This window comes from Odocoileus virginianus, chromosome 10 (genome assembly GCF_023699985.2).
Source record: "Odocoileus virginianus isolate 20LAN1187 ecotype Illinois chromosome 10, Ovbor_1.2, whole genome shotgun sequence".
Taxonomy (NCBI): Eukaryota; Metazoa; Chordata; class Mammalia; order Artiodactyla; family Cervidae; genus Odocoileus; species Odocoileus virginianus.
In genome coordinates this window covers 28,714,294-28,740,795 of record NC_069683.1, presented here as the reverse complement: position 1 = coordinate 28,740,795, position 26,502 = coordinate 28,714,294, and the positions used below count along the sequence as shown (strand labels likewise).

At 36.7% G+C, this 26,502-nt stretch overlaps 1 protein-coding gene, 1 non-coding gene and 1 pseudogene across 4 annotated transcripts in view; 1 reads left to right on the top strand and 2 right to left on the bottom strand.

The window, feature by feature from the left end:
• RAB6A (RAB6A, member RAS oncogene family) overlaps positions 1-26,502 on the bottom strand; it is an 85,475-nt gene that overhangs the window by 58,141 nt on the left and 832 nt on the right. The window contains exon 1 of one of the 3 annotated variants that reach the window (XM_020902777.2): positions 26,239-26,319. The exons of the other annotated variants lie outside the window; for them this stretch is intronic. The gene's annotated coding sequence lies outside the window, so the exon portion shown is untranslated. Of the gene's footprint in view, positions 1-26,238; positions 26,320-26,502 lie in introns of those variants that run through there. 3 annotated transcript variants of the gene reach the window in all.
• LOC139037266 (small nucleolar RNA U13) lies at positions 356-460 on the top strand. Its single transcript, XR_011490095.1, has one exon. It is a non-coding gene; the product is annotated as a small nucleolar RNA U13 (small nucleolar RNA).
• Positions 3,801-26,489, bottom strand: LOC110143173 (quinone oxidoreductase pseudogene; annotated as a pseudogene).

Genomic DNA, 26,502 nt, shown 5'->3' with positions numbered 1-26,502 from the left:
TACTGCAATGAAATGCTCTTGCACTGCAACTAGAGAGTAGCCCCACTCGTCAAAACAGAAACCCCTCATGCAGCAAGAAGAGCCTGTGGGCCACAATGAAAATCCAGCATAGCCAAAAAAAAAAGTACTTATGGTGATGGTTGCACAACTTTGTGAATATAGTAAAAACTACAAACTGTACACTTCAAATGCGTGAATTTTGCTTTCTTAAAATTTCCAGCAGAATTTATTGTTTTCCTTTTAATTTTATATTGGCATATAGATGATTAACACTGTTGAGTTAGTTTCAGGTGGACAGCAAAGTGATTCAGTTATACATATACTTGTTATGTATTTTTTTCAAATTCTTTTCCAGATCCTTTTGTAGTTCATGAGCATGATGACTGGGTGTTCACGCTGCTGCGTGACATGTGCCTCCCTCCAAACCTTGTTACGACATCGGCACATTACCTGTCTGACGTTGAGAAAAAAAAAAAAATCAAATTCTTTTCCCATTTAGGTTATTACAGACTATTGAGCAGAGTTCCTTGTGCTATACATAGTATATCCTTGGTGGTGGTGGTGGTTGTTCAGTCGCTAAGTCGAGCCCAATTTTTTTGACCCCATGAACTTTAGGACGCCAGGCTTCTCTGTTCTTCACTATCTCCCAGAGTTTGCTCAAACTCATGTCCATTGAGTCAGTGATGCCATCCAACCATCTCAGCCTCTCCTCCTTCCTTCAATCATTCCCAGCATCAGGGTCCTTTTCCAATGTGTCAGCTCTTTGCATCAGATGGCCAAAGTATTGGAGATTCAGCATTAGTCCCTCCAATGAATATTCAAGGTTGATTTCCTTTAGGATTGACTGGTTTGATCTCCTTGCAGTCCAAGGGACTTTCGAGTCTTCACCAGCACCACAGTTTGAAAGCATCAATTCTTCGGTGTTCAGTTTTCTTTATGGTCCAACTCTCACATCAGTACACAACTACTGGAAAAGCCATAGCTTTGACTGTATGGACCTTTGTTGGCAAAGTGGTGTCTGTTTTGTAAAACGCTGTCTAGCTTTGTCATAGCTTTCCTTCCAAGGAACAAGTGCATTTAATTTGATGGCCATAGTCACCATCCTCAGTGATTTTGGAGTCCAAGAAAATAAAATCTGCCACTGTCTCCATCTTTCCCATCTACTTGCCATGAAGTGACAGGACCAGATGCCTTGATTTTAGTTTTTTGAATGCTGAGTTTTAAGTCAGCTTTTTTACTCTCCTCTTTTACCTTCATCAAGAGGTTCTTTAGTTCCTTTAGAGGTTCTTTAGTTCCTCTTCACTTTCTGCCATTAGGATGATAACATCTGCATATCTGAGGTTGGTTATCTATTTTAAATATAGCAGTGTGTCCATTCTAAACTCCCAATTTATCCACTCACCCACCCTTCCCCCTCCCCCCTTCACTGCCCCCCCAACCCCATAACCTTAAGTTCCTTCTCAAGTGAGTCTCTTTCTGTTTTGATTATGTTCATTTGTATCATTATGGAGACTAATCCCTTGTTGGTCACATCATTTGCAAATATTTTCTTCCATTCTGTGGGTTGTCTTTCCGTTTTGTTTACGTTCTCCTTTTCTGTGCAAAAGTTTTTGAGTTTAATTAGATCCTTTTTACTTTTGTTTTTATTTCCATTATTCTAGGAGACAAACTGAAAAAGATATTTCTGCAATTTAAGCCAAGGAGTATTCTGCATATATTTTCCTTCAAGGGTTTTACAGTATCTGGACTTACACTTAGGCCTTTACTCCATTTTGAGTTTATTTCTGCTTATAGTATTAAAGAATGTCTTTTCTTTTTTTTAACATGTAGCAGTCCAGATTGTTTCTTCAATTTCTCCTTCTGATCTTTTATTGTTAGTGTACAGAAATGCAACAGAAGACTTCCCCAGTAGCTCAGTGGTAAAGAATCCACCTGCCAATATAGGAGACACGTGTGTGATCCCTGGTCTGGGAAGATTCCACATGCCACAGAGCAGCTAAGCCCATGCGTCACAACTACTGAAGCCCATGTGTCCTAGGGCCAGTGCTCTGCAATGAGAAGCCCAAGCACCGCAACTAGAGTAGCCCCAGCTCCATCAAAACTAGAGAAATCTGTCACACACACAGCAACAAAGAGCCAGCACAGCTGAAAATAAATTAATTAGTTTTAAAAAATGCAACAGATTTCTGTGTATTTATTTTGTATCCTACAACTTCACCAAATTCACTGATGAGCTCTCGCAGTTTTCTGGTAGCATCTTTAGGATCTTCTGTGTATAGTATTTCATCTGCAAACAGTGACAGTTTCACTTCTTTTCCAAATTGGATTCCCTTTCTTTTTCTTCTCTGACTGCCGAAGCTAGGACTTCCAAAACTATGTTGAATAGAAGAGACGAAGAGTGGACATCCTTGTCTTATTTCTGATCTTAAAGGAAACGTTCTCAGCTTTTCACTGTTGACTATGTTAGCTGTAGGCTTGTCATATATGGCCTTTATTATATGAGATGTGTTCCCTCTATACCCCACTCTCTGTAGAGTTGTTATCATAAATGGGTGTTGAATTTTGTCAAAAGCTTTTTTTGTAACTACTGAGATGACCATATGGTTTTTTCTTCAATTTGATGATGTGGTATATTAAATTGATTGATTTGCTGATATTGAAAAATCCTTGTATCCCTGAGAGAAATCCCACTTATCACGATGTATGATCCTTTCAATGTATTGTTGGATTTGGTTTGTTAGTATTTTGTTGAAGTTTTGCATCTATGTTCATTAGTTATATTAGTGATGGTTGCAAAATTCTCAAATATACTAAAAACTATGGAATTGTACACTTTAAATGAGTGAACTGTATATGATTTAAAATTTTTTTTTAATTTCCTCTAAAATTTATTACAGCTGCCATCTTGTGAAAACAAAAGCATATCATTCTTAATGTGCCAAATTCATTAATGAAGTAAAAATATTTAATCCCACATAAAAAGATAATTCTTAATCTACTTTGAAATTGAATCAATGAATAATTATCTATTTGGAAATTACATACCTAGTATCATATTATACCAAAGAAGGCTGCTGTCCTCATAGAATATATGGATTGTTAGTAATCAACCATTAAACTAGTGATGTCACAATGTATTGGGAAATATTGGAAAATTAACAAATTTATCTGGATACTGTTTATCTTGCCCTTCTGAGAGACTTATAGATCTAGATGAGATTAGTTTCGAAAGGGGGTCTTGTTTAGTCCAAAAAATCTTCAGAATTAATCAGAGACTAAGGGCTTCCCAGGTGGCTCAGTGATAAAGAATCTACCTGCCAATGCAGCAGACGGGGATTCTATCCCTGGGTTGGGAAGATTCCCTGGAGGAGGGAACAGCAACTCACTCCAGTATTCCTGCCCGAAAAATTCCATGGACAGAGGAACCTGGTGGGCTGCAGTTCATGGGGTCACAAGAGTCAGACATGACTGAACATGATGCACACAGAGGCTAAAGAACCTTTGTATGAAGTAGGCCTGGAAATCAAGCAGTCCTATTTTGATGTTTTAGTTAAAGTTATGGAATTAATGATCAAGTATCAAGAATTTCCTATATGATGGTACTCTGATGAGAGACAGAAAGCATAAATAGTGCCAATATTAAATAAACTGCACTCCAATGCCTATGATCTCTAAAGATAAATCTTTTTAATATTAGAAAACTCACTGAGTCAAATGAATGGTAATTAAAGAAAATGTAGTGTACATAAAACTGAAGTTAAGAAACCTCTAATTACATAGGAAATCTATGAAAAGATCAATCATTTTAAGATAATTATTTTTCCAGTAGTCCCACTGCTATGAATATCATCTTCATGAGCCTAGGCCACTTTCTCCAATGGATACTGAGGACCCATTACTGATCTTAACCAATCAATTTCCATTTTGGCTTGAAGGACTGCTGCAAACTGCTGAAATTCCTCCTTGGTAGATGAATACAGAGCAACTCCTATTATGCTAGATTCCTTTGCCATGATGTCCCATGGGTTTATTTCAAAGGACCTCTGCTGCCAACAACTATTACTTGTCCTCCATGTGCCAAAAGATTCAAATCATTGCTAAGATTTACATTAGCTAACATTTCAATAATCACATCAACTTCTTTTCACCAACAGATTTCTTAATTTTATCAACTTAATTAGTTTCTTTGTGATTAAATACTTCATGGGGTCCATTTTGCTAAACAATGTTTAGCAAATTCTTCAGAACCAGCTGTGCACAAAACCTTTAAGCCATAAGCTCTAGCAATGTGGCACACTGCCTACCCAACTCCTCCACCAGCCCCATAACCTGAATACTTCCTCCAGCTTTCACATGAGTACTGTGGAGCAGAGCTCAGTAAGCAGTAAAATACAGGAGCTCCTTGTTTAAAGTCCAGTTTTTCTAGCAGTGTGTAAACAAGTCTGACTGCCTGCTAGACCACACTTTGGGTAGCCCCCCTAAATGTGCTGGTAGTGAAACTCTGTCAGCTTTCTTGAAAGCAAATACATGTCCTCCAACAGCGTCTATTACCCCAACTAAAACTAAACCAGTATAAGACAGAAGTGGTTTTCTACTTTAAGCACCAAAGTAAATGTGTTCACTAGGTTTACATCACATACTTGGACTTTGATTAGAACCTGATGGCCTTGCAGAATGATCTTGCTGAATCTGACTGCAGTTATAGCACTTTTGATCCACCAAATTTAAAAACTAACAGCTCTCATCAACCTCTCCAGTCACCATGATGACCTAACCTAGGTATCAGTTCTAGAGGGGGAAAATCTGAGAGAGTTCCTTCAGATTCCACAGGAAAGCAGCGCTGTGTGGTATACAATTTTATCTCAATAAAGCTGTGATTAAAAATCTATGATGGTGATTACTGTACAACAAGGTGAATATACTGGATGTGAGAGATGGGCCATAAAGAAGGCTGAGTGCTGAAGAATTGATGCTTTTGAACTGTGGTGTTGGAGAAGACTCTTGAGAGTCCCTTGGACTGCAAGGAGATCCAACCAGTCAATTCTAAAGAAAATCAACCCTGAATATTCCTTGGAAAGACTGTTGCAGAAGTTAAAGTTCCAATACTTTGGCCACCTGATCCAAAGAGCTGACATGCTGGAAAAGACCCTGATACTGGGCAAGACTTAAGGCAAAAAGAGAAGGGGGTGGCAGAGGATGAGATCATTATATAGTAGCACCAACTCAATGGACATGAATCAGCAACCTCCGGGAGATAGCAAAGGACAGCTTGGTGTGCTGCACTCCATGGGGTCGCAAACAGTCAGATAAAACTTAGCAACTGAACAACAACTGAATTGTATAAATAGAAATGTTAAAATGGTAAATTTTGCTATGTATAATAATTTCAATATTGGAACACCAAAGATAACTAAAAAAAGGCGCTGATTACTAAAGATTACAGAACTAATTATTGGGCCTCCAGAAAACCAAGGGATACTAATTTAAGAGAGAACTTCTGTAAGTTAACTTCTATAAAGTAATTCCTTACATAATATATTCTTCAAGAATACTTAGGATTCAAAGAACATAAGACTAATGTTTGCATAAAAAGAGAAGTCTCAGTTATTCTACAATCTGTATAAATGAACATTTATGAACTGCTTCGAACCTTGTCAGTTATATTGGCCGGGTAACACTGAAAGAAACAAGATATTTAGATTTTATAACTTTTCCCCACAAAAATAAACCACTATAAAAGATCAACGTGCTATGATAATACAAGTTTAAATCAGATGCTTTGATTTTAGTAACAGAATTGAGCATAAAAATACAACAAACCACACTATCTGTAGTCCATCATGGTAACAAAGACACCTGAAAAAGGTACCTAGGGACCACAGCAAAAAAGCTCAGCAGCAAGCAAAACTCACTGCAATATCATACCCAGGATGTCTCACCTAGGTGATGCAATTTTACAGCAAAACAGAAAATCAATTAAACCAAGCTAACACTATGCCCATGTTGTAAACCTAATCAACAACAATGAAGTTCAATAAAGCTAGTAACTTTTCTCTAAAAACCAAAATTGAATAAAGATATTGTTTCTCCTAAAGTTTTTAAAAGAAGAAAACTACAACTACACTTGTACAATCACATTAAAAAAACAGGGAGAATGAATTTGGTCATATAAATTAATTGCTAAAATAAGTAATTTCACAATATGGCTCAAAAGTTGTTTTTAATAAAGATGTTTTATTTCTTTACAATAATATTTATGTTAAAGGCATTTATCTATGATATGAATTTCCAGGATGATGAAATGGAGATATCCGAAGTAAAAACAAAAAATAGTTAATTACACAAGAGGACAGAAAAGATATTCACATACAGGTAACGACTCACTGATGAATAAAACATAAACAAATATATTAATACTTGTATGGCTACTATTTCTCACATCATTCCAAAACTACCAACTGCTAGGAAACAAGGAGGCTGGAGAATGAGATTGAAAGCCAAATAAAGAGTAAGGCCTTGAGCACAAAAGAAGTTTACGATGCACTGAAACACAAATATGCACACATACAAGAGAGTCAATAAGAAAGTACTGTGCACAAGTGTCCATTCTCTACACTACCAGAGTTTATTGTTATGTTGTGTTCAGTCATTCAATCATGTTCAACTCTCTGCGACCCCATAGACTGTAGCCCACCAGGCTCCTCTGTCCATGGAATTTTCTATGCAAGAATATTGGAATAAGTTTGCTTTTCCCCCTCCAGGGGATCTTCCTGACCCAGGAATCAAACCCATGTCTTCTGCACTGGCAAGTGGATTCTTTACCACTGTGCCACCTGGGAAGCCCACTGCCAGAGGTATCATTCATCAATTTATAAACATTCTAATGCTCCCCAGTATCCTTAAGCTAAAGATCCTTAGCAGGCACTCAAACTGGAGATTAGTCTTTCTACTGTCATCTCCTACCCCTGCCAAACATAAAAAACATCTGACAGTGATGGAAGGCTATTAGTTATTCTTCTTGCATAACAAGTTCCTTTGAGCCTCTGAGATTTTGCTCATGTAACCTAATTTTGTGGAACTTTTCTTTCTGGTTACATTATGAACCTATGAATTCAATATCAGATACAGTTCTGCCTGGAGGAGAGAAAAACTAAATTACCTCTCAACATTACTCTCAGCTGAATTCCCTGGTGGCCAAGTGGCTAGGATTCCCGGCTATCACTGCTATGGTCCAGGTTCAATCCCTGGTCACAGAACTGAGACTGTGCAAGTTGATTGGTGCAGTGAAAAAAAAATTACGTTTAGCCTAAGATTGTATTTTGAGAAGGATTTTAGATGGCAGCAGGGCTTTCAACCTATTCTTGTAACAGAGTCAACATCCATCTATGAATGTATCTTAAGGATAAAATGAAAAAGATACATGCACCCCAATGTTCATACCAGACTATTTACAATAGTCAAGATACGGAAGCAAGCTAAATGTCCATCAACAGAGGAATAAATAAAGAAGATCTGGTGTATATATACAATGAAGTACCACTCAGTCATCATAAAGAATGAAAAAAATGCCATTTGTAGCAACATGGAAGGACCTAGAGATTATCATTCTAAGTGAAGTAAGTCACAAAGAGGAAGACAAATACCAAATGATATCACCTATACATAGAATCTAAAATATGATACAAATGAACTTATTTACAAAACAGAAAGAGACTTACAGACTTAGAAAACAAACATAGTTATCAAAGGGAAAAGAAAGTGGGGGAGGGATAAATTAGGAGTCTGAGATGAGCAGATACAAACTACTATATAGAAAATAGAGAGGTTCTATTTATAGCACAGGGAACTATATTCAATATCCTATAATAAACTATAGTGGGAAAGAATATGAAAGAGAATATATATACTCACATATATCTATCTAAAACTGATTCGCTTTGCTGTATACCAGAAACTAACACAAATCAATTAAACTTCAATTAAAAAAATTATTTTAAAAAGATGAGCTGGAAAAAAATCTGCATCCTCAAAGAACAGTTGAGTGGAAAGTTCGAAATTCTAGTGTAAGTTTTACATTAGCTTTACTCAAGAACTTTTAAAGTCTAATTATAGAAATTTAAGGTAAGGAAGGGCTTCCCTAGTGGCTCAGACTGTAAAGAATCCACCTGCAATGGAGGAGACCTGGGTTTGATCCCTGAGTTGGGAAGATCCCCTGGGAGGAGGGCATGGCAACCCACTCCAGTATTCTTGCCTGGAGAATCCCCATGGACAGAGGAGATTGGCTGGCTACAGTCCATGGGGTTGCAAAGGGTCGGGACACAACTGAGTAACTACACACCCACACACAAGGTAAGAAAAAGCAAGATCCACTTTTTATAATGGGAGAAAACTAGAAAAAATGGCAATATCTCAACATCTCTAATTACCTTATTTATGCATTATTTACCATTTTACCTTTCCCAACTTATAAATGGTAAGCTGCAGAATAGGAACCTTGTCTATCTTGATCACAGCTATACTCATAGTTTTGGTACCTGCCTGCACTAAATGAAATAATCAAAGAAACCACCAAGTAGGCAGCATTCACTAAGATTGTCAAGAAGTCTGCATTTTTGGCAAATTAAAATAGATATAGCTCACAGGGACACACATAAAAAAAAACTCAATAAACAGGTTTTAGAACCAGAAGGTCAAATTTACTAATTAATGTAAGAAATAGCTTTCATAAGGACGGGAATATTCAGGTCAATATGACTAGCAAATTTTCTCGTTCAAGCTGACACTTATGATTTATATGCTTTTCTATATGTTGCACTTCAATAAAAAGGTTTCCTTGTAAAATAAAAATCTAATCGTTGCCTGAAATGGTAATATCGTATGGGGTTTTATACACACACACACACACACATTTAAAGTACACATAGTAAGTCAAGTCAGAAGGAAGAATGGTAAGTATAGTTAGAGTGCCAAGGTCCTTGTATTGTCCAGAAGGGTAAAGGAATCACTTACCTGTAGACTTGTAAGTCATGGCTGTGTGCCACAACTTCTAGGGTAATCACTTAATAAAAAGAAAAAAAAAAGGTATAACATCCCAATTAATAAAGAATACATAATAATTTTTTAAAAGACTACAAATCCAAATAACAGAAGAAGAGAAAAAAATACTTAGGACAAAAAAAAAATCACATTAAGACTATGGTAGATTTATTTTTAGTCCAAATATATAATTATATTAAATGTAAATGTACTAGATTTCCCTGGTGGCTCAATGGTAAAGAATCTGCCTGCCAGTGCAGGAGACACAGGTTCAATCCCTGAATCAGGGAAGATCCCACATGCTGCAGAGCAACTAAGCCCATGGGCCACAACTACTGGGTCTGTGCTCTAGAGGTCAAGAACCTCAACTACTGATCCCATGTGCCACAAATACTGAACCCCAAGCTCCTTGTAGCCTGTGCTCTGCAACAAGAGAAACCACTGCAATGAGAAACCCCCAGCCTCCAACTAGAGATTAATCCCTGCTTGCATCAACTAGAGAAAAGCCCATGCAGCAATGAAGACCTAGCACAGCCAAAAATAAATATTTTTTTAATAATGTTCCAATTTTAAAAACAATTACCAGACTGGACAAACACAAAACCTAACTAGATGACTACTAAGACACATCTGAAATATAAGAATACAAAAATGATGAATGTAAAAAGACAGAGGGACATTCCTGACAGTCCCACAGTTAAGACTCTGCATCCACATATGGATGGCTAATAGACACATGAAAAGATGCTCAATATTAGGAAAATGCAAATCAAAGCTATAATGAGGTATCATCTCACACCAGTCAGAATGGCCATCATCAAAAAGTCTACAAACAGTAAATGCTAGACAGGGTGTGGAGAAAAGGGAACCCTCCTGCACTGTTGGTGGGAATGCAAACTGATACAGCTATTATAGAGAACAGCATGGAGAGTATTTAAAAAACTAGGGGAAAAAAAATCTACCATATGACCCAGCAATCACACTACTGGGTATATACCCTCAGGAAACCAAAAATGAGAAGACACATGTACCCCAATGTTCACTGAAGCACTATTTACAATAGCTAGGACACAGAAGCAACCTAGATGTCCACTGGCAGATGAATGGATCGAGAAGTTGTGGTACATATACAAAGGACTATTAGTCAGCTATAAAAAGGAATGCATTTGAGTCAGTTTTAATAAGGTGGATGAACCTAGAGCCTATTACACAGAATGAGTAAGTCAGAAAGAAAGAAGCATCATATATCAACATATATACATGGAATCCAGAAAGGTGCAAATGATGATCCTATTTGCAGGGCAGCTTCCCAGGTGATCCTGCTGGTAAAGAACCCACCTGCCAATGCAGGAAATATGAGGCAGGTTTCATCTTGGTTGGTGAAAATCCCCTGGAGTAGGAAATGGCAACCACTCCAGTGTTCCTGCCTGGAGAATCCCATGGACAGAGGTGCCTTGTGGGCTATAGTCCATAGGGGAGCAAAGAGTAGGACATGACTAAAGTGACTTAGCACACAAAGGAGATGCAGACATGAAGAACAGACTTTTGTTAAGAATGGGGGAGGGAGAAGGTGGGATGACTTGAGTAGTACTGAAACATATACCTTGTTGTTGTTTTTGTTCAGTTGATAGGTCATGCCCAGGTCCAACTCTTTGTGACCCCATGGACTGTAGCGAGTCAGGCTTCCCTGTCCTTCACTATCTCCTGGAATTTGCTCAAACTCCTGTCCATTGAGTCAGTGATGCTATCCAACCATCTCATCCTCAGCTGGCCCCTTCTCCTCCTGCCCTCAATTTTCCCCAGCATCAGGGTCTTTCCCAATGAGTCGACTCTTCGCATCAGTCCTTCCAATGAATCAGGGTTGATTTCCTTTAGGACTGACTGGTTTGAGCTCCTTGCTGTCCAAGCGACTCAAGAGTCTTCTCCAGCACCATGGTTCGAAAGCATCAATTCTTCCACACTCAGCCTTCTTTATGGTCCAACTCTCACATCCACAAGTGACCCCTGGAGAAACCATAGCTTTGACTACACGGACCTCTGTCAGCCAAGGGGTGTCTCTGCTTTTGAATAGTCTATCTAGCTTTGCATAGCTTTCCTTCCAAGGAGCAAGCACCTTTTCACTTCATGGCTGCAGACACCATCCACAGTGATTTTGGAACCCAAGAAAATAAAATCTGCCTCAGTTTCCACTTTTTCTCCTTCTATTTGCCATGAAGTGATGGGACCAGATGCCATGATCTTAGTTTTTGAATGCTAAGTTTTAAGCCAGGTTTTTCACTCTCCTTTTTTACCATCAAGAGGCTCTTTAGTTCCTCTTACTTTCTGCCATAAGGGTGGTATCATCTGTATATCTGAAGTTGCTAATATTTCTCCAGGCAATTTTTGATTATAGCTTGTGACATATATACATTACCATATGTAAAATAGCCAGTGGGAATTTGCTGTATGATGCAGAGAACCCAAAGCCAGTGTTCTGTGACAACCTAGAGGGGTGGGATGGGGAGGGTGGTAGGAGAGAGATTTAAGAGGGAGTGTGTGTGCTAAGTCACTTCAATTGTGTTTAACTCTTTGCAACCCTATGGACATAAATCACCAGGCTCCCCTTCCATGAAATTCTCTAATCAAGAAATAGTGGAGTGGATTGTCATGCTCTTCTCCAGAAATCTTCCCGATGCAGGGATTGAATCCGCATCTTTTGCATCTCCTGTATTGGCAGGCAGGTTCTTCACCACTAGCACCAGCTGGGAAGCCCTTAAGAGGGAGGAGACATGGATACGCCCGTGGTTGATTGATGTTGATGTATGGCAGAAAGCATCACAATATTGTAAAGTAATTATCCTCCAATCAAACCTATACTAACATCAGAATAAGTATATTAGTACGTGCTGATTCACTCAGTCATGTCTGACTTTTGCAACACCATGGACTGTAGCCCACTAGGCTCCTATGTCCATTGGATGTCCCAGCAAGAATACTGGAGTGGGCTGCCATTTCCTCCTCCAGTGGATACTCCCAACACAGGGATCAAACCCACATCTCCTGCATTGGCAGGTGGGTAACATCAAAGTAAACTTAAGAGCAAAAAACATTACTAGAAATAGTGGAACACCTGATAATGATAAAAGGTTCAAGTCACCAAGACCATAATAACAATTCCAAATCTGTGCACACCTAATAAAAGGCTCAAAAACAGAAGTTAAAAATGGGAAAACTACAAAGATAAATATACAGAGACACAATCATCATGAGAAATTTTAACATACCTCTCTTAATAACAGGACAAAAACTGAATAAAGACACAATATTTGAATCACTTGATTAATAAAACTGATCCAGTGACCATATATTGAATTCTGCGCCTAACATATTCACATTCTCTTCAATTCACAGGGAATACTTATTAAATCTGACATAACATATGGACCATAAATAAAGTCTCAAGAAAATTAAAAATACTGAAAATATATTCTCTAACCATACTACAAGTAGATATGAAAAATATAAAGAAAATTATAAAAATACTCCAAGTGTTTGAAAATAATAACTTCTAAATAACCAATGAGTCAAAAGAGAAATCAGAAATTAGAAGGTATTTTGTATTGAATAACAAATGCTGCATAACAAATCTCCAAAAGAGTACTACAATAGTACTTAAAGGGAGATTAATACAATTATACATACACACTTACATGCAGCATATATTAGGAAAACAATGACAACAAAAAAACTCAGAGCTATATATTTTCGCGTTCAAGAAGATGGAACACATCAGCAAATAAACCAAAGAAACCAGAAGAAAGGAAATAAAAAGCAGAAATAAGACAGAAAACACATGACTGAGAATCAACAAAGATGGTCAATAGTTTTCTGGAAAAAAAAAAAAAAAACATTAAATTTATATGTGCTCAGTTGCATCCAACTCTGTGACCCCATGAACTGTAGCCCGCTGGGCTCCTCTGTCTATGGGATTTCCCAGGCAAGAATTCTGGAGTGAGTTGCCATTTCCTTCCCCAGAATTAAACTTATAAACCTTCAGTAAACCTTACCAAGAAATGAAAGGTACAGAAAACGAGTATTAGAAACTAATGCAGCATGACTACAGACAGATCCTGCAGACATTGGAACATGAATAACTTGTGATAATAAATTTGAAGCATTAAATGAAATGTACACAGTCCTAGAAAAATAAGAAAGAGAAAAGAAAATCTTAAATCTTACTAAAAAATTGAAGTTCTATTTTAAAAAATTTCCCCATGGTTGCAAAAGTCCAGAATTGCCAAGCCACTCTTAAATAAAAAGAATAAGCTGGGAGAATTTGCTCTCTGGTAAATCAATAGCTTTTATATTAAGTTACACTGAGTAGGTTTTGTATTGTTGCAATTGTAGACAAAGCAATTATCAGAACAGAAATTCCAGAAACAGACTGTCTGTAAAATGAATTTACAGACAGACATTCATTAAAAAATTGACATGGCAGAGCACTGAGGAAAATAAATGTGTTTTTTTTGTTTGTTTTTTTAATAAATGTTTTAAAATATATGATGTTGGGACTTCCCTGGTGGTCCAGTGGTTGAGACTCCACACTCCCAATGCAGGGGGCCTGGGTTCAAACCCTGGTCAAGGAACTAGATCCCACATGATGCAACTAAGAGTTTGCATGCCACAGTGAAAAGATCCTGCATCCCGAGACTAAGGATCCCGCATGCAGCAACAAAGATCTAAGATCCTGAGTGCCACAACCAAGACCCATGGAGCTAAATTTAAAATATATATTTATATATATTGTTGGGATAATTACACATACATATTGGAAAAATTAAACCTGACATCTATGTGATAGTACACACAAATATAAATTTCAGGTGGATTATAAACCTAAATGTGAAAGGCAAAACAAAACACAAAAAACAAAGCAAAATTTCTAAAGTATTATATGGGAAGCTATCTTCATTACTCACACTATGGAGAAACTACTTAAAATGGGACACAAAATTCAGATTTTTATAGACTGATATATCTATCTTCATTAAAACTAACATTTTCTATGAAAAAGTTGTCATTAAGAATGAAAAAAGCAAGCAAGCATAAGTTGGTCTATTTAGAAGAAAAAAATTACACATTTTGTTTTTCTTTATGGAGAATAAAGGACACGTTTTGAAGGAGGATGAAGCAACAGTTTAAGACTATCACAGTGTCTCTGTCCCTGACTTACAAGTTTTTCTTTAAACTGTGAGTATAGTCACTTTAATGTGCACCTTAGCTTTTCTGCCCATGGCAGAATTTAAGCAAATAATTTTTGACTTGGAAAAATACTTCTGATAATACAATAATAAAGTAATCAAAACTAAAAACCCAAGGAAAAAAAGCAAAGCTCAAAAATACCCTCCTTTCAACAATTAAAACACATTTCCAGCATATTAATTTCTTAAAAAGTTACAAGAAGTAAGAAAACTAAAGGCTTTGCTCTCATGGGGTTTGAAACTGGCAATAAACATACCTTACAATATAGGTACATATTATTTAGGTATAAAGGATAAATTCTTTAATATTTTAGTTCAACTAGTTTTTGTTTTGTTTTAAAGACAGAATCTCCAAATAGTAGATCAGGATCTCAATGGCTCATCTGGTCAAGCAATGAAGTTGTTATATCTTCCGCATACAGACAATACCCCAAAATTTCAGAGAAAGAGTATAGTCCACTTAGGTGGTTCCTTTACATTGTCTAAAGACATATTTTAGTCCTCTTTCAAATATTCCTACCCACTTATGATCACAAAATTTCCAGAAATTAGAATAGCTCCTTTTCACAAAAAGATTAAACATATCTAATTTTAAAACAGCATTTCTTCTGTATTTGCATTTCTCCTGTATTCATTCAGAGCTCTTCGGCTAAGCTTACTTCTCCAAAACAGTTTTCAAAATCCCTAATAGTATATTCATTACATGCCTTCCCTGGTGGCTCAGCAGTAAAGAAACTGCCTGCAATGCAGGAGATGTGGGTTTGATCCCTAGGTCAGGAAGATTCTCTGGAGAAGGAAATGGTGACTGCACCAGTACTCTTGCCTGGGGAATCCCATGGTAGAAACAGAGTCGAACACAACTTAGTGACTACACAACAACATTCATTATATCCTCCCATATAAAAGCAATTTAAATGATCATTCAAATAATAACCAATCTCATACTGAACACTGTGGCTATTCATTTTTTGTATTTTTAGCATTCGTACCTAACACTCCTGTGCAACCATACACACAGAACTTCATATAGCATTATACTCTAATACTTTTCTTTCTATCCCACTCCCAACCCATGCCATGTAATTTATTCTATATTATATAAATAAACTTATTCAGTCCATAACCAGAAGGTCTGATAAAATGAAGCTTATATTGAGGTAAGACCAACTAAAACTAACAAATAAGAACATTTAATTATCAACAAATATGGTTCTGTAGAACACAAAATAGAATGTTAAGCATTGTAGTTATACTTCTGGATCTGTCTGAGCACACCTAGCTCTCCCAAGAAATCATTTCTCTGTTTGAAAAAGGAAGTATCTTCAGGTGATTTCATAACCGCGTCCACTCTTAATGCTTCTACAATCTTTTCAGTCAAGAAAATCTTCCATATATATGACTTAAATTCACATGTTTTAGCTTAAGCCTTTTTCCTATTGTTCAGATCTTAGAACTGAAAATTAACAAGCTATTATCTTTTCTGTAAGATATTACAAATTCAAAGACTTTTTTCAGTTGTACTGTTGCTTCTTGAGGTAACTAAACAATTCTCATTTGAATATCACATTTTAATTCCATAATTAAATAAACCTGTAACATTCCTTGTGTATAAGCAACATTTTGAAGTGATTCTGATAGTTCAATATTAGCCAGTAACAATCATCAACAAAGCAAGTTTTATCAAAGCCACTGAATTTTAAAACTAATTTGTTTATCTTACTATCTACTTAATAGTAAGTTACATGTATTAAAAATTTTCATATAAATTACAAAATTCCAGTACAGCAAAATACCTGAGAAACATTTAAATTTATGTAACAGATTTAGTGCATATAGTTCAGCTTTCCACAGATGATTACAGTTTTTTCACTCTTATTGTTTCAGGAACACCAAAGTATCCTGTACTTTCTGCACATATTTCACCTATACAAAATTTATCAAGGAAAGGTAGTACAGATTTGTGTTTCAGTACTAGGGCTCCAGAACCAGACTGTTGAGCCAAAACCCAAGTGTGGCCAGTTACTAAACTGTATATATTGGGGTTAGCCAAATAAAAGGTTCATTCTTTTTTTCCCCATTAAGATGGCTCTAGTAGCACTCAGCTATCTTTAATTTCATTCAAAACAATTTTGTTAGATTGTATTGTGACAGGTGTCATATCAGTGTGCATTTTTAAAAAAAACTTATCAAAATTCACAAATTTTTGTGTAGTCATTTTAATATTGAAGATGGAAGAAAAAAGGACCATTTTCGGCATATTAAGCTTTATTATTTCAATAAAGGTAAAAACCATCTAAAATGCAAGAAAGACTTGCGCAGTGTATGGAGAAGGTGCTGTGACTAATGGAACATATCAAAAGTAGTCTGCAAAGCCTCATGCTGGAGATTTCTCAATAAATGATGCTCCACAGTTGGATAGATCAGTTGAAGTTGATAGCAATCAAAGCAAAGACATTAAATGAGAACAATCAATGTTATACCATATGAAATATAGCTGATACACTCAAAATATCTAAATCAAGCACTGAAAACCATAGGCTGAAAATCAGCTTGGTTTTGTTAATCACTTTGATGTTTGGGTTCCATATAAGTTCACTGTATTTCTGCATGCAAATCTCTATGAAAACGTTCTGTTTTTAAAACAAACTGTGACAGGCAATCAAAACTAGATACTGTGCAATTATGTGGAATGGAAGAGATCGTGGAACAAGCAAAATGAACAACCCACCAACCACACCAAAGGCTGGTCTTCACTCAAAGATGATGATGTTGTATACATGGTGGAATTAGAAGGGAGTCCTCTATTATGAGCTCCTTCTGAAAAACCAAATGATTAATTCCAAAAACTGCTCCCAATTAGACCAAGTAAAAGCAGTACTTAAGGAAAAGCATCCAGAATTGGTCAAGAGAAAACACACAATCGTCCATCAGGAAAATGCAAGACTGCATGTTTCTCTGATGAAACATGCTACAGCTTGGCTGGGAAGTTCTGATTCATCTGCCATATTCACCACTATAGAATATGACTGAAGACACTGTACCTTCAGATGTCCATTTATTTCAGTCTTTATAAAGTTCTCTTAATGGAAAAACTCTCAACTCCCTGGAAGACGGCAAAAGGCACCTGAAACAGTCCTTTGTTCAAAAAGATAAAGTTTTGGGAAGATGGAATTATGAAGTTGCCTTAAAAATGGTAGAAGGTAGTGGAACAAAACAGTGAATAGGTTGTTCAATAAAGTTCTTGGTGAAAATGAAAAATGTCTTTTATTTTTAACTTAAAAAATCAAAGGAAATTTTTGGCCAACTCAACACTACTGAGACAAGTTATCTGAACCTATCTATGCCTCAATTTCCTCACGGTATAATGAGAATAAATAGTAGTTAAGAATCCGCCTTGCAGTGCAGAGGAGGCAAGTTCAATCCCGCATGGGGGAACTAAGATCCCACATGCTGCAGAGCAACTAAGCCCAAGCACTCCGGAGGCCATGCCTTGCAACTAGAGAGCCCACATGTTGCAACGACTGAGCCTGCATGTCATAACTAGAGGGTCCATGCGCCACAACAAAAGATCCTGCATGATGCAACTAAGACCCAACACAGTCAAATAAACAAACACACAAAGAAAGAATATCAATCAGACTGAGACTGAAATAACTACTTAGATTGTTTTTACATAAAAGATTAAATGCTACAGTAAATATATTGAAAACAAATGTACAATATTTTGGAGAGGAAAGTTTTAAGAATTTTGGAAGTACAAAAAGAATCCTCTATTTAAAACTAAACATAGTCTTTCTGTGGAAAGGAACTACTTTCAATTTCAACTACTTTCAATTTCGGTAGGAATATGAGAGGATGCTGACAGTAAATCCCTGCGTGGAGCCTACAGAGGATCATCTATGCAGGCCACATTATATGGGTAGATTCTTCTCACTTTACATAGAGATTAAAATAAACTCTAAGAGCACATAATATATAAGGTGGTAGAGCAAAGATCATAGTTCTGTATCCCTAACTCTTGCCCTTCAACTTTTCCCCCACATCACATTAACTATAAAAATTTCATGGGCCAAAGGAAATAAACATTCCATATTAAACAACTTGATAAACAAACATAAGAGGTTTGCAAATTAATAACTGCAATAGCCATCCAGTTTTGTTCTATTTACTTAATGTCAATATGCTGGTGCTTATGTCATCTTCTTAAAGAAAGAAAGACCTATTTACTCAGTTTCCTAATGACTGGACGGATTCAATATTTTATGGTTGCTTATATGAAGGACATTATGCTAGACACCAAGGACAGAAATTTAAAAGACCTAAGATGGATTCTGTGCAGACTTAAGAACTAGCAGATTGAGACTGAAGTAACCATTTAGATTGTGTTTACATAAAATACAAAATATTACAGTAAAGACTTTGAAAACAAATGTACAATATTCTGGAGAGGAATGTTTTAAGAATTTTGGAAGTACAAAAGGAATGCTTTATCTAAAACTAAACGAACTCAGTCTTTCTGTGAAAAGGAACTATAGGTCAAAATATCTTTAGTCCAGAGGTGGCCTAAAATCTGTTTAAATCACATTGTCTATTTCCCTAAACAACTTAACTCACCTTCTAATTTAAAGTACACGTCTCCATTCAGCTCCAAGAAAGCTGGCAACCAAGCTTATCCTCTCCAGCAGAACACTGGACAACTCTTCTTTAAGAAATGTGAATGGCAAAAAGATTTAAAAGAGCTAACATCAGAGACTTTCCCCCAAAAGAAATCAGGCAGATTGTCCTACAGAGACACCCAATAAGCCCACATAAGAGCTTAAAAGCAAATTTTCGTGCTCAACTCTTCAAAAAAGGCAGACAGTCGAGAATTACTAGTTCTCTGAGGACCATATCAAACAAGAAACAAAAAACTAGTTAAAAAATGAAAAGCACTTTACAAAAAACTGAGTACTAAGAAAGTCATATCCCTTTAATGTTCTCAAAATGACAAGAGATACAGCAGGAATTAACAAATGGTGAAAATCAATTATACTTCAATAAAAAAATTTTTAATGACAAGAGAAGATGCTAGACTCAAAAAAGATTCTACAGACAGAAACAATCAGAAAACAAAGAAGAGCTCTTTGAAATTAAAATGACAGCACAAATAAAAGGTAATAAAAGTTGAGAAAATCTTTTGAGAATTAAAACAGAAACAAAGAAATGAAAAGGGGGCAAGATAAGACACAATTAGAGGATCAATCCACGAGGTCTAATAAGAATTTGAGTGAAAATGGAGAACAGAATATCACATTAGTTGAGTCAAAAAATTTTCCTGAAACTAAACTTATGCTTCCAATTTGAAAGGATTTACACGTACTACTCAGGATATAAAATGAAAACAAACACATTATCATGAAAGATCAAAAGACAAAGAGTTATAATGGCAACACTAGATACTACAAGACAATATATTAATGTCTTCAAATTTCTGAAGAAAGAACACATCCAACCTAAAATTCTAACACCACCAAACTTCAGTGTAAGGGCTGTACAAACACATTTTCAGATATACAAGGTCTAAAAAACCTTTCTCCCATGTTCCTTTTTGGGATTTTCTCCAAGATGGTGGAGTAGAAGGAAGTGTGCTCATGTTCTCCTGCGAGAATTCCTGAGAATCTGTATGCAGGTCAAGAAGCAACAATTAGAACTGGACATGGAACAACAGACTGGTGCCAAATCGGGAAAGGAGTACGTCAAACCTGTATACTGTCACCCTGCTTATTTAACTTATATGCAGAGTACATCATGAGAAATGCTGGGCTGAATGAAGCACAAGCTGGAATCAAGATTGCTGGGAGAAATATCAATAACCTCAGATATGCAGATGACACCACCTTTATGGCAGAAAGTAAAGAAGAACTAAAGAGCCTCTTGATGAAAGTTTCTGAAAAGGAGAGAGAAAAAGTTGGCTTAAAGCTCAACATTCAGAAAACTAAGATCATGGCAACTGGTCCCATCACTTCATGGCAAATAGATGGGGAAACAATAACAGTGAGAGACTTTACTTTCTGGGCTCCAAAATCACTGTAGACGATGACTGCAGCCATGAAATTAAAAGACGCTTGCTCCTTGGAAGAAAAATTATGACCAACCAAGATAGCATATTAAAAAGTAGACATTACTTTGCCAACAAAGGTCCATCTAGTCAAAGCTTTTTTCCAGTAGTCATGTAGAGATGTGAGAGTTGGACTATAAAGAAAGCTGAGTGCTGAAGAATTGATGCTTTTGAACTGTGGTGTTGGAGAAGACTCTTGAGTCCCTTGGACTGCAAGGAGATCCAACCAGTCTATTCTGAAGGAAATCAGTCTTGAATATTCATTGGAAGGACTGATGTTGAAGCTGAAACTCCAATACTATGGCCACTTGGTGCAAAGAACTGACTCACTGGAAAAGACCCTGATGCTGGGAAAAATTGAAGGCGGGAGAAGGGGATGACAGAGGATGAAATGGTTGGATGGCATCACCAACTCAATGCACACGAGTTTGAGTAAACTCCGGGAGTTGGTGATGGACAGGGAGGCCTGGCGTGCTGCAGTCAATGGGGTCACAGAGTCAGACACAACTGAGTGTCTGAACTGAACATGCTCCTTTTACTAGCAAGCTACTTACTAGTAGATAACTTACTAGTAGATATGTTTACATAATGAGGGAGTGAACAATAAAGAAGAAAAATGTAATCTGAGGAACAAGGAATCCATGCACATGAGAGACAAGGAAAATCTCAAAATAAAAGTAAAGGTTGACAGCTGTACATCACTCATGGAGGGTAACCAGTATAAATTAGAAAAGATCGTAAGATTCTGGGGGAGATGTCCCAGGCAGATCAAACTGAGAGAAAACCTGATGCAGTCAAGTTCAGAAGAAAATCTGATACATCTTATGAAAGGAGGAATAAAAAATTATATTCATATTTGCCTGTGCTTACATGAAGAAATCCCAGAGTATACTATATAATGGAGGAGGAAATAAGGAATGAGGTCATACGAACAGGAGCAGTAGTTAAGTTTTATTTGAAGAATATCATTTTACATAATTTGATTTGTTAAACGTGATTGTATTAACAGTTAAAAATAAAGTTAGGGGAGAAAAAAAGTGGTCCAGTTTAAAGTCCTAAGAGAAATGGATTAAGTGACTTCTTAAATATCTCCTTCAACTTTGGAAAGCTCTAATTCAATAATTTCATCTAAAAGGTGCTTAAACTATTAGTCAGTCACAGTTACAACGTACCTTCCCCAAAACACCACACTCCTCTGTCACTTCTCTGTACCTTTTAACTCTACCTTTCAAAGTAACTGCACTCATCACACTATACTGTGCCTGCATGTGTGTGTACTCAGTCATGTCTTGACTCTTTGCAACCCCAAGAACTGTAGCCCACCAGGCTTCTCTATCCATGGGATTTTCCCGGCAAGAATACTGAAGCTGGTTGCCAATTTCCTCCTCCAGGGGATCTTCCTGACCTAGGGAATCAAACCTGAATCTCCTGTGTGTCCTGCATTGGCAGGTGGATTCTTTACCACTGAGCCATCTGGGAATCCCATTATATATTTCTTCCATGATGAAATGTTTATTTCTTAACAGTAGGCTCACCCACTCCAGTATTCTTGCCTGGAAAAGTCCATGGACAGAGGAGCCTGGCGGGCTGAAGTCCATGGGATTGCATGACTGAGCATGTGTGCACAAGGGTGGAGGGAAATGGGTTGGTAGCAATAAAGTGTTAGAACTAAAAAAAAAAAAAAAAAAGAGTAGGCTCATATTAAACTATTTGACAGCATAGCAGTTTTCAGTGCCAGGCACTCTTCTAAATACTTTACATTTAATTAATTAATTAAATCTCCACAATAACTGTATATGATAGGTCCTATTATTATTATTTTATAGATAAAGAAGTCAATAATTTGCCCAACATCAGTGATTAGACTTAAAATATGAAACCTAGACACTGTGCTCATAATTACTAGGTCTACTGATTAGCTTTACCATTTCAAAACAAGATATGGAAAAAATTCCTTCTGTTCTAAATACAATATGAAGCTAAAAGATACAAATGGCTTAATGTTATCTAGAACCTAGTAATTCTCAAAATATGGTCCACCAACTCCCAGGATCTCTAGGACCCTTTGGCTGGGCCCACTACTCTCCTGAGGGTCAGAACCATTTTCGTAATATCGAGATGTTATTTGCCTTTTTATCACTTTCATTTTCTCATGAGTGTATGGTGGAGTTTCTCAGAGTCTATGTGATGTGTGATATTATAAAAGAATATAAATGATAATATAAAAGAACTGCAGAAGCAGTTATTAGAACCAGAAGACGTTTAATACATCAGACATTACAGAGATTTGCAAATATGTAAAAACAATGCCACTCTTTCACCAATTTTTTTTTCCCACTAAATTTTTGTTTGGAAAATAGTTCTCTCTCATTAAAATGATTATGTCAACATGTAATAGAGTTAATACTATTATTTTTAGATGAAATGAATATTTTAAAATTTTCTCAATTAACTTTTGATGCAGTAAACAGGGATATAAAAAAGCTCTTTAGAAGCCTCAACAATTTGTAAAAGCATAACAGGATTTTGAGAAGAAACAAAGAGCACTGGCCTAGCCAGTCGAAACTGTTCCGTATTTCTTGTCTCTGATATTAAGATTTTTTTTCCAACACTGCATACAATTCAAAAGAACTAATGTAAAAAAGGTAATACAAAGTAAAAAAATAAGCAGTACTAAGCCAGGTATGTGCTTCTTTTCGAGATTACACTTCCTAATTTGTAACTCATAACATTTGTTTGTATTATTTTCTACTCTAAACTATCATGACATTCCTAGAAGTACCTCTGCATTTCAAGACAATAATCGAAAGTAGTAACAGAAGAGGTTCCTCAAATAAAACTTAAATACACAGATTTAAGATGTATATTTCAACATTTCTTTATTAAATCATCTATACTACTGAAATACAAAGAAACCATAAAAGTTTACCACAGTAAGATTACCAAGACTGATGTCATTAATTCAATATGAGACTTCATAATACTAAACAATTCATCTTCACTATAGAGCACAGATCCTTAATTTTTTTAAAAGTTAAATAAAACAGTCTACCTAACTTCAAATCTGTTCCATGAATCTGTCTTTAATAATCACTTGACAAATTTTAGACACTATAATAAAAGAAAATAATTTAAAATAACTTTAACAATACAAAACTAATTTTGTTCAACTAAAAAAAAATAATATATAAAATTATGGTCACTTTTTTTTAAGTGCCATGGTAAAGGCTGTATGTAAATTACTGGAATCCATGCCCCTTGAGCATCTGGACTATCCCCAAATACAATCAAATAATATAAGTACAAAATGTTATTGTTGGGAATTCACTGGCAGTCCAGTGGTTAGGACTCAGCACTTTCACTGGCTGGCCTGGGTTCAATCCCTGGTTGGGTCCGGAAACCATGCAGTGCAGCCTCCCCCTCCCAAAAGAGTTACTGTTAAACTATTAATTGCATAAGGAAAAAATGTAGACTTCACCATAACAAAGATGACTCTATCTTTGGTTACTATTAGATTCAATCATCATTCATTCTGAGTACCTGCTATAAGCCTGGCACCATTCTAGGCCCTGGGGATACAATGAACAAAAAAAATAATTTTAAATCTTCATGGGACTTGCATTCTGTTGTGGGAAACAGACAAAAATAAACACAAGTAAGAATTAGAAATATGGTAAATGCTATTAAGGAGACAAGGCTTTGCTACAGATTGGTCTTTGAAAGATGAACTGTGGAATTCTAAAACCTAAAAATAAAAAATTCATGAGTTAAATCAAGATGACATGGACTCTACAGACTTTTGCTAATGCCTAAGAAAACTACAGACACTGCCTGTGAAAACAGAGATCAATCTTTTCAAAGCCAATGGACAGTATTACTGAGCAATACAGTGGTCTCAAAAGATAATTAATCTCACAGTTCTACAGTTAAAAGGCATGTAAACACAATGCTAAAAAAAAAAAATCTAAGATGAGCCTAAGGAGACAGGACAACCAAATGTAATGTGGTATCCTGAATTGAATGTTTACAGGCAAAAAGAAAAATTAAGAAGACCTGAATAAACTATAGATTTTAGTTAATAATGTATCAACATTCGTTCATTAACAGTAACAAATGTACCATAGAGATATAAGATGTTAATAATAGGGGAAGCCGGGTGGGGCTAGATGGGAACTCTGCAGGATCTTAATTTTTCTGTAAATCTGAAACTATTCTAAAAAATCAAGTCTAGTTATAAAAAATTTAAGACGGTGGAAGGAAGGGGAGTTAGTTAAGACTTAAAAGAAATTAGATGAGAAGCCATAAAACTCTGCAATGTGAATTAGAATATAAATACTCAAGAAATGCAAAGGAAACTTGCAGATTCTTAAATTATGGTCTCTATTCATACTAATCTTCCTAAGACAGAGATTAATGTATTTTTCATGCAAACTAAATAGCTCTGCATCACAATGTAAGGCAGGCAATAAAATCCCTATAGAGTGCACCATAAGCACTTTGTGTGTGTGTATGTGTGTCCTATTTATCAATAATGACCAATAGCTGTATTTTATGTATGGCACTGTCTTGAAACTGTCATAAAATACCTAGACAGGGATCAATCTCATAGGTTTCACTAAGTTACTTAAAGGAACAAGTTTATATTTACTTCAGGAAAAATATGCAAAGAGGAGACTTCATAAGAGGTCAGGGAGAAAAGATTATTTATGAAAGGAGAAAAACGATTCCTCAAGTCCAACTGGAAGCAATTGTGCAACTATTATTAACCTACTTCCAATTAGTATAAATAGTTCAAAGTAGTAATAAGAGCGCCGAACTTGTTTGCTACCAGCTATCTTCTTACCCATCAAAAGAAATAAATGTTTTCTACAGCCTAACCTAAAATATCTAGCATGTAACTCAATTGTCTGATGACTGGGGAGAAACTAATTAATCTCTCAATGACTCAGTTTTAAAGATAAGAAAAGGGTGAGAAAAACAACAGAGCATGATAATCACTAAACTACAGAGTATGAAGTTTGCATAATATAGCATAAAATTGGAATTACCCTAAGAAGTAATTTTAGAGACAGTCATCACAAAATTAGAACCTTATACCTAATACAAAGTACAATGACAGCACAAGTCTGACCAGGTAAATGACATAATTTCACTCATCAGATACTAAACAATATTAACTATACAAGAATCATTTAGCCAAAATGATATTACATATTCAAATCTAATTTAGATAAGTGGATGAATCTATTCCTTCTCTACTGTTACTCCCAAAGCCCAAATGAAATCCTACAAAACAAAGATACTCGTTATTCTAAACCCGAAAGGAATCCTAAATATTGATATATATTTGGAAAATAATAATGAAATGGAATAATTAACATCTCCCCAGTAATTCGTGTCTGCACCACCGTGAGGAGAATCAGATACTGCTTCGCGTTGAAGCAGAAAAAGGAGAGGTGAGATGTGAAAAATTCCAAGTAAAACGATCATGACATAGCATCTGGCAGAGATTGGAAAGGCATGAACTCTGCCAAAAGGACTGTCAGGGATGAAAGTAAAGAAAAGAAAACGAGGTTTTCCAACGAGCCACAGCCTAACCCAAGGGGCAAAAATCGCCACTGCCGCCGCCACTCCCTCACTCACCAGCCACTCCATCCCCAAGTCCCCTCCAATTCAGATATATATCCTCCAAAACCCAGGCCAATTCCCCACCCAGGTGAAAACAATAATTTCCTAGACCACCACCCCCCCCCCCCCACTTCCCACCTTCGGCAAGACCCGCACTTCTTGCGGCTAAACCTCTGGGGAAAACAACGCCCAGATCCCACCCTCCTAGCACAAGGTTGAAGAGGGCCGGTTACCCACCGTGGGGCTTCCCGGGTGGGCCTCACAGAGCAGACCAACTAGGATAAGAGCATGGAACAAGGGTGGGGCTCAAGGGAGGGAGCTGAGGTTGGCGAGACGACGGAGACCGGAGGAAGAAAGGGATGGACTGGAGGCTGGGGCTGGGCGGGGTGAGGAGTGGGGAGGGCAGATCAACCGGAGAGGGCCGGGCTGCGGGGAACGGAGCCGGCGGAGTCGGGGACGGAAGGGTCAAAATCCGAGCGACGGATCATGGGAAGAGGAACG